The sequence below is a fragment of the Oncorhynchus mykiss genome, chromosome 16, assembly GCF_013265735.2.
Source record: "Oncorhynchus mykiss isolate Arlee chromosome 16, USDA_OmykA_1.1, whole genome shotgun sequence".
In the NCBI taxonomy this organism is placed as follows: domain Eukaryota; kingdom Metazoa; phylum Chordata; class Actinopteri; order Salmoniformes; family Salmonidae; genus Oncorhynchus; species Oncorhynchus mykiss.
Genome location: NC_048580.1, coordinates 43,848,654 through 43,857,108, shown reverse-complemented (window position 1 = coordinate 43,857,108; position 8,455 = coordinate 43,848,654). Strand labels below are relative to the sequence as shown.

Below are 8,455 nucleotides of genomic sequence, written 5' to 3'. Positions count from 1 at the left end.
GAGCTATATCAGGACACAGCTTCAGCTCCAACCCTTAGCCCAGCTGGCTTTTTCTGGCACCCTCACCCTTGTCCACTTGTTATCAGCTCTCACATGTGCCCCAAGCCGGGGTGCAGAACGCTCCTATAGACGGATTGGTTGTTTAGCAACTATGGAGCAAAACAGACTGGGTTGGCTTAGACTGTTAACATGTCAACTATATTTGGTCTCTGACGTTTATTGAAAAAAAGTTGCAAAATGGGCACTTGTTTCTCCAATACATTGTTACAGTTGTTGGTTGGTTAGCTAGCTAGTTAGAAAATCTTAGCCATATTAGCATAGATGTGACGTCAAAACAAGACATGGCATCAAGAACAAGATCAAACAAGCTGAAACGAGACACTTACGATTCACCACAGGGCAGTTGTCAATGTCTATAGCAATCAAATTACTCTTAAATTACTCCCCCAAAATTATTCAGCCCCTTTACTTTCAGTGCAGCAAACTCTCTCCAGAAGTTCAGTGAGGATCTCTGAATGATCCAATGTTGACCTAAATGACTAATGATGATAAATACAATCCACCTGTGTAATCAAGTCTCCGTATAAATGCACCTGCACTGTGATAGTCTCAGAGGTCCGTTAAAAGCGCAGAGAGCATCATGAAGAACAAGGAACACACCAGGCAGGTCCGAGATACTGTTGTGAAGAAGTTTAAAGCCGGATTTGGATACAAAAATATTTCCCAACCTTTAAACATCCCAAGGAGCACTGTGCAAGCGATAATATTGAAATGGAAGGAGTATCAGACCACTGCAAATCTACCAAGACCTGGCCGTCCCTCTAAACTTTCAGCTCATACAAGGAGAAGACTGATCAGAGGTGCAGCCAAGAGGCCCATGATCACTCTGGATGAACTGCAGAGATCTACAGCTGAGGTGGGAGACTCTGTCCATAGGACAACAATCAGTCGTATATTGCACAAATCTGGCCTTTATGGAAGAGTGGCAAGAAGAAAGCCATTTCTTAAAGATATCCATAAAAAGTGTCATTTAAAGTTTGCCACAAGCCACCTGGGAGACACACCAAACATGTGGAAGAAGGTGCTCTGGTCAGATGAAACCAAAATTGAACTTTTTGGCAACAATGCAAAACGTTATGTTTGGCGTAAAAGCAACACAGCTCATCACCCTGAACACACCATCCCCACTGTCAAACATAGTGGTGGCAGCATCATGGTTTGGGCCTGCTTTTCTTCAGCAGGGACAGGGAAGATGGTTAAAATTGATGGGAAGATGGATGGAGCCAAATACAGGACCATTCTGGAAGAAAACCTGATGGATTCTGCAAAAGACCTGAGACTGGGACGGAGATTTGTCTTCCAACAAGACAATGATCCAAAACATAAAGCAAAATCTACAATGGAATGGTTCAAAAATAAACATATCCAGGTGTTAGAATGGCCAAGTCAAAGTCCAGACCTGAATCCAATCGAGAATCTGTAGAAAGAACTGAAAACTGCTGTTCACAAATGCTCTCCATCCAACCTCACTGAGCTCGAGCTGTTTTGCAAGGAGGAATGGGAAAAAATGTCAGTCTCTCGATGTGCAAAACTGATAGAGACATACCCCAAGCGACTTACAGCTGTAATCACAGCAAAAGGTGGCGCTACAAAGTATTAACTTAAGGGGGCTGAATAATTTTGCACGCCCAATTTTTCAGTTTTTGATTTGTTAAAAAAGTTTGAAATATCCAATAAATGTTGTTCCACTTCATGATTGTGTCCCACTTGTTGTTGATTCTTCACAAAAAAATAAAGTTTTATATCTTTATGTTTGAAGCCTGAAATGTGGCAAAAGGTCTCAAAGTTCAAGGGGGCCGAATACTTTCACAAGGCACTGTATATATACAATAAACCAAAAACAGACATAGTCTGAACTTTGATGCTTTTAACTTAAGAACTCTTTCAACCCCTTACTCATTAGCACTACCACTTACCCCCCTTATGGTAAGGTACATATTTCAGGCAGGCTGAAGTCACCTGTAGTATTTCTGCCACTAGCCTTTGATTAGCCAAGACTCACATGTGGTGTAAAGGGGGAAAACAAACATAAGCTAGAGAAGTTATCCAAAATGTCATGACGTGGACTCCACTGTACCTATAATGACGATGTAAAAGTTGGAGTCGTCGAAGGCCCTCCCTTTATTTCCATTCATATTGAACGTTGACATGAGGCCGTTTGTCAGGGTTCTATATAGAACACAAAATATGTACTTTACAAGCAACAGACCATGACCTCACTTAAAAGTGAAACATATGGTAATAGTTTACTGGTGCATTGCTCTCTTCACCCAGTCTGGGATGTCTCCCCCCCCCAGCTTTGAGAGATCTGTAATTTTACAAAAGGATGCATTATATGTGTGCAGGATTTTTCCATCCAGTACTATGCAGCAATATACAGTGCATTCGGAAAGTATTTAGACCCCTTGACTTTTTCCACATTTTATTTTTTTACCCTGTTTTTCTTCCCAATTTCGTGGTATCCAATTGTTTAGTAGCTACTATCTTGTCTCATCGCTACAACTCCCGTACGGGCTCGGGAGAGACGAAGGTTGAAAGTCATGCATCCTCCGATACACAACCCAACCAAGCCGCACTGCTTCTTAACATAGCGCGCATCCAACCTGGCAACCTTGGTTAGCGCGCACTGTGCGCGATGAGACAAGGATATCCCTACCGGCCAACCCCTCCCTAACCCGGACAACGCTAGGCCAACTGTGCATCGCCCCACGGACCTCAAGGTCGCGGCCGGTTACGACAGAGCCTGGGCGCGAACCCAGAGTCTCTGGTGGCACAGCTGGCACTGCAGTACAGCAACTTTTTCCACATTTTGTTACATTACAGCCTTATTCTAAAATGTATACAATTTTCCTCATCACAATACCCTATAAAAACAAAGCGAAAACAGGTTATACACTTCTGCAAATGTATTAAAAAAAATGGAAATACCTTATTAAGTATTCAGACACTTACATAAGTATTCAGTATCATCCTTGTTTCTACAACTTGATTGGAGTCCACTTGTGGTAAAGTCAATTGATTGGACATGATTTGGAAAGGCACACACCTGTCTATATACCTGGACAATACAGTGCCACTGACACGGCCTGCAACGAAAACATGCGGACTCTCCTTCACTGCAGCTGAGATGAGTAAGACATTTAAACGTGTTAACCCTCGCAAGGCTGCAGGCCCAGACAGCATCCCCAGCCGCGCCCTCAGAGCATGCGCAGACCAGCTGGCCGGTGTGTTTACGCACATATTCAATCAATCCCTATACCAGTCTGCTGTTCCCACATGCTTCAAGAGGGCCACCATTGTTCCTGTTCCCAAGAAAGCTAAGGTAACTGAGCTAAACGACTACCGCCCCGTAGCACTCACTTCCGTCATCAGGAAGTGCTTTGAGAGACTAGTCAAGGACCATATCACCTCCACCCTACCGACACCCTAGACCCACTCCAATTTGCTTACCGCCCAAATAGGTCCACAGACGATGCAATCTCAACCACACTGCACACTGCCCTAACCCATCTGGACAAGAGGAATACCTATGTGAGAATGCTGTTCATCGACTACAGCTCGGCATTCAACACCATAGTACCCTCCAAGCTCGTCATCAAGCTCGAGACCCTGGGTCTCGACCCCGCCCTGTGCAACTGGGTACTGGACTTCCTGACGGGCCGCCCCCCAGGTGGTGAGGGTAGGCAACAACATCTCCACCCCGCTGATCCTCAACACTGGGGCCCCACAAGGGTGCGTTCTGAGCCCTCTCCTGTACTCCCTGTTCACCCACGACTGCGTGGCCACGCACGCCTCCAACTCAATCATCAAGTTTCCGGACGACACAACAGTGGTAGGCTTGATTACCAACAACGACGAGACGGCCTACAGGGAGGAGGCGAGGGCCCTCGGAGTGTAGTGTCAGGAAAATAACCTCACACTCAACGTCAACAAAACTAAGGAGATGATTGTGGACTTCAGGAAACAGCAGAGGGAACACCCCCCTATCCACATCGATGGAACAGTAGTGGAGAGGGTAGCAAGTTTTAAGTTCCTGGGCATACACATCACAGACAAACTGAATTGGTCCACTCACACAGACAGCATCGTGAAGAAGGCGCAGCAGCGCCTCTTCAACCTCAGGAGGCTGAAGAAATTTGGTTTGTCACCAAAAGCACTCACAAACTTCTACAGATGCACAATCGAGAGCATCCTGGCGGGCTGTATCATCGCCTGGTACGGCAACTGCTCCGCCCACAACCGTAAGGCTCTCCAGAAGGTAGTGAGGTCTGCACAACGCATCACCGGGGGCAAACTACCTGCCCTCCAGGACACCTACACCACCCGATGTTACAGGAAGGCCATAAAGATCATCAAGGACATCAACCACCCGAGCCACTGCCTGTTCACCCCGATATCATCCAGAAGGCGAGGTCAGTACAGGTGCATCAAAGCTGGGACCGAGAGACTGAAAAACAGCTTCTATCTCAAGGCCATCAGACTGTTAAACAGCCACCACTAACATTGAGTGGCTGCTGCCAACACACTGACACTGACTCAACCCCAGCCACTTTAATAATGGGAATTGATGGGAAATTATGTAAATATATCACTAGCCACTTTAAACAATGCTACCTTATATAATGTTACTTACCCTACATTATTCATCTCATATGCATACGTATATACTGTACTCTATATCATCGACTGCATCCTTATGTAAAACATGTATCACTAGCCACTTTAACTATGCCACTTTGTTTACATACTCACCTCATGTATATACTGTACTCGATACCATCTACTGTATCCTGCCTATGCTGCTCTGTACCATCACTCATTCATATATCCTTATGTACATATTCTTTATCCCCTTACACTGTGTATAAGACAGTAGTTTTGGAATTGTTAGTTAGATTACTTGTTGGTTATTACTGCATTGTCGGAACTAGAAGCACAAGCATTTCGCTACACTCGCATTAACATCTGCTAACCATGTGTATGTGACAAATAAAATTTGATTTGATTTGATATAAGCTCCCACAGTTTACAGTGCATGTCAGAGCAAAAACCAAGCCATAAGCTTGAAGGAATTGTCCGTAGAGCTCCGAGACAGGATTGTGTCGAGGCACAGATGTTGGAAAGGGAACCAAAACATTTCTGCAGCATTGAAGGTCCCTAAGAACACAGTGGCCTCCATCATTCTTAAACGGAAGAAGTTTGGAACCACCAAGACTCTCCTTAGAGCTGGCCGCCCGGCCAAACTGAGCAATTGGGGGAGAAGGACCTTTGCCAGGAAGAGGACCAAGAACCCGATGTTTACTCTGACAGAGCTCCAGAGTTCCTCTGTGGAGATGGGAGAACCTTCCAGAAGGACAACCCTCTCTGCAGCACTCCACCAATCAGGCCTTTATGGTAGAAAGTCTAGACGGAAGCCACTCCTCAGTAAAAGGAGTTTGCCGAAAGGCACCTAAAGACTCTCAGACCATGAGAAACAAGATTCTCTGGTCTGATGAAACCAAGATTGAACTCTTTGGACTGAAAGCCGTGTCATGTCTGGAGGAAACCTGGCACCATCCCTACGGTGAATCATGGTGGTGGAAGCATCATGCTGTGGGGATGTTTTTGAGCAGCAGGGACTGGGAGACTAGTCAGGATCGAGGCAAAGATGAACAGAGCAAAGTAAAGAGAGATCCTTGAAGAAAACCTGCTCCAGAGTGCTCAGGACCTCAGACTGGGGTGAAGGTTCACCTTCCAACAAGACAACGACCCTAAGCACATAGCCACTCCTGCATTGTCATGGCTTCGGGACAAGTCTCAATGTCCTTGAGTGGCCCACCCAGAGCCCGAATTTGAACCCGATCGATCAAACATTTCTGGATAGACCTGAAAATGGCTGTGCAGCAGTGCTCCCCATCCAACCTGACAGAGCTTGAGAGCATATGCAGAAAATAATGGGAGAAACTCCCCAAATACAGGTGTGCCAAGCTTGTAGTGTCATACCCAAGAAGACACAAGGCTGTAATTGCTGCAAAAGGTGCTTCAACAAAGTACAGAGTAAAGGGTCAAAATTATTATGTAAATATGATATTTCCATTTCTTCATAAATTTGCTAAAATTGTTAAAAGCCTGTTTTTGCTTTTTAATTATGGAGTATTGTGAGTAGATTGATGAGAAAAATAATTTCATACATTTTAGAATAAGGCTGTAATGTAACAAAATGTGGAAAAAGTCAAAGGGTCTGGAATACTTTCCGAATGCACTGTTTGTCATTCAACTCAAACCAATGAAACAATACTTTCTTACCATATATTTTTTAAATCATTCTTCATTAGCTGCTCTTCCATCTTTAATAATCTTCCCGTCACAGATGTCACAAACGAGATATAGGACTCCTTTTTTCAAAATTCTGAAAGTAGTTTTACATTTGTTCACTTCCGAATCGAACAGCCTAATTTAAATATTAAAAATTGTTTAAAAAGGAAATGTCATAGTTACTTCCGGCATAGGAAAAGGGTCTGAGCCTTTGCAGCGCTTTGGTGAGGGGCATCTCTCATCTCTCCCACATGACCGATCCCTGGAGAATGAAGGCTCAAGATTCTCTGCAGTAAAAAATTGGACAACATCATGGCAATTCTTGGTACAACTAGAATACCAATTGTGTTGGCTTTCGTTGTGAAGGGTCCTTCTCACTATAACTACTTGGTGGCTTTCGTAGCATTTTAGTTTGCCATTTCCACTCACCACCAATACCTGGTGGCTTGCAGGAAGTTTTCACCTTTTTCTTCTTAGTGGCACTGGCACAGGTTTTCTGGTGAGCCGGAGCAGATTTTAGTGGGGGCTTGGATAGACCTTAAAATCCAACACATTAAAGTGTAAAACATCCAGCATTTCTCTACACACATTTGTAAGGCAACCTAAACCAAACTGTAAACCAAAATTCTAAATGGGGAGTTTCATACTTCATACAGGAAAAGGGTCTGATCCTTTGCAGTGATTTGGTGAGGGGGATACCTCAATTAAGAAGGCAGAACAGAAGGATACCTCGAGCCCTCATGCTCCAGGATTAAGCCATGTGAGAGACCAAGATGATTATCCGCAACAAAAGATTGGACAACATCATGCCAATTGTTTTTACAACTAGAAAACCTTTCTCAAATGCAATGATCAAGAATAAGGGAGTTGGCTTATGGTGTGAATGGTTGTCCTCACCGTCATTAGTTGATGGCTTTTGCTGCATTTTAGCCTTTTGCTTCTTGGTAGCGGTGGCACAGGTTTCCTGGTGCTTCAGGCATATTGTGGTTGGAGCTTGGGTTGCCTGAAAATAAACATGTAAAATAATAAACGTGTAAAACAACATTGAGCGTTCTTTTTCACATTTGTCATGTGTTTAAGTCTTCTTCCACTTCAATAACTTAAAGTCAACCTAAAAGTGACCAAACTTTAAACCAAAATCTACCCTCCCAAGCCCCTAACCCCTAGCCTGGAAATCCAGGTAGATTTCAGATCAGCTTCACGTTTGTTTCACTACACTATGTATGGTGAAACATGGAGTGATTCCGTCTGGGCTATCTTCCCACTAGCCACATGCTTGTAGATTTGAAAGGATCAGTTAAAGTAATATGGTACAAGGTCCTCCCAGTCTATCAAAAGGCAAGATAGTTATTCAGTGGCTAGGGTTTAGGGACAAAGGGTCAATTAGTAATCAGTATTGCAAGCTACCATACTTACATAACCTGGAGGCAGTAGTGGCTGGAGGTGGGAGATTACATTCCTCGTGTGATTATAAATAACAATTTAAAGAATAGAAATCATGTCAAGTAAATTGAATATACACAAACTGTCAATGTGTGTTTAAACATACAGTACCAGCTATAAATTCTTTGAAGGTAGTTTTTTTTCGGTAGGGCAGGGCAGACACAGCCTTGCTGATTAGGTCCTCGGGATAAATAATGTTTATTTAGCATTTGCGGATATTTGCCATCCTTGCGGTGTTGAAGTCTTTGGAAGCGCATGGAAGAATGAAGAAGTTGTCCGTTTGAGTTTGGTGAATGACATCGCGGACAAGGTTTCCATAGTCTCTTATTTCTTTGACAAATGTCCTGGAGGAGGAAGCAACCATCTTGCATGTTATTATTGTTGTATGCTTGGATGTTCTTGGCAGTATGTTTTACTTGGTTGGATTCAGACAGTCGCCTTGTCATTTGTACCAATGGATTATGTGGGCTTTTGGTGGCATGTTTAAGCCACCGCAAATGGTTCTCAAACTCTAAGCAATCAAGGTAATTGAGTGAGCAGTTGTGAAATGCAACATGTGCCAAGTGAGTGAGACCATGTACATTGTAGAATGTATCACCATAGAAACTCTCGCTCAACAAAGTGCATCAGCATCTGTTTGGCATCATCAAGGTAATGC

At 43.8% G+C, this 8,455-nt stretch overlaps 1 long non-coding RNA gene across 3 annotated transcripts; it reads right to left on the bottom strand.

The window, feature by feature from the left end:
• Positions 1-1,892: 1,892 nt before the first annotated feature.
• Positions 1,893-7,938, bottom strand: LOC110492078. 3 transcript variants are annotated; one of them, XR_005036527.1, is made up of 5 exons: positions 7,252-7,938; positions 6,784-6,891; positions 6,538-6,641; positions 6,346-6,448; positions 1,893-2,368 (listed from the first exon to the last, which is right to left on the bottom strand). It is a non-coding gene; the product is annotated as an uncharacterized LOC110492078 (long non-coding RNA). The 3 variants fall into 3 exon arrangements; XR_005036526.1 differs by having other exon boundaries at positions 6,818-6,891; XR_002468942.2 differs by having other exon boundaries at positions 6,784-7,938.
• Positions 7,939-8,455: the final 517 nt, after the last annotated feature.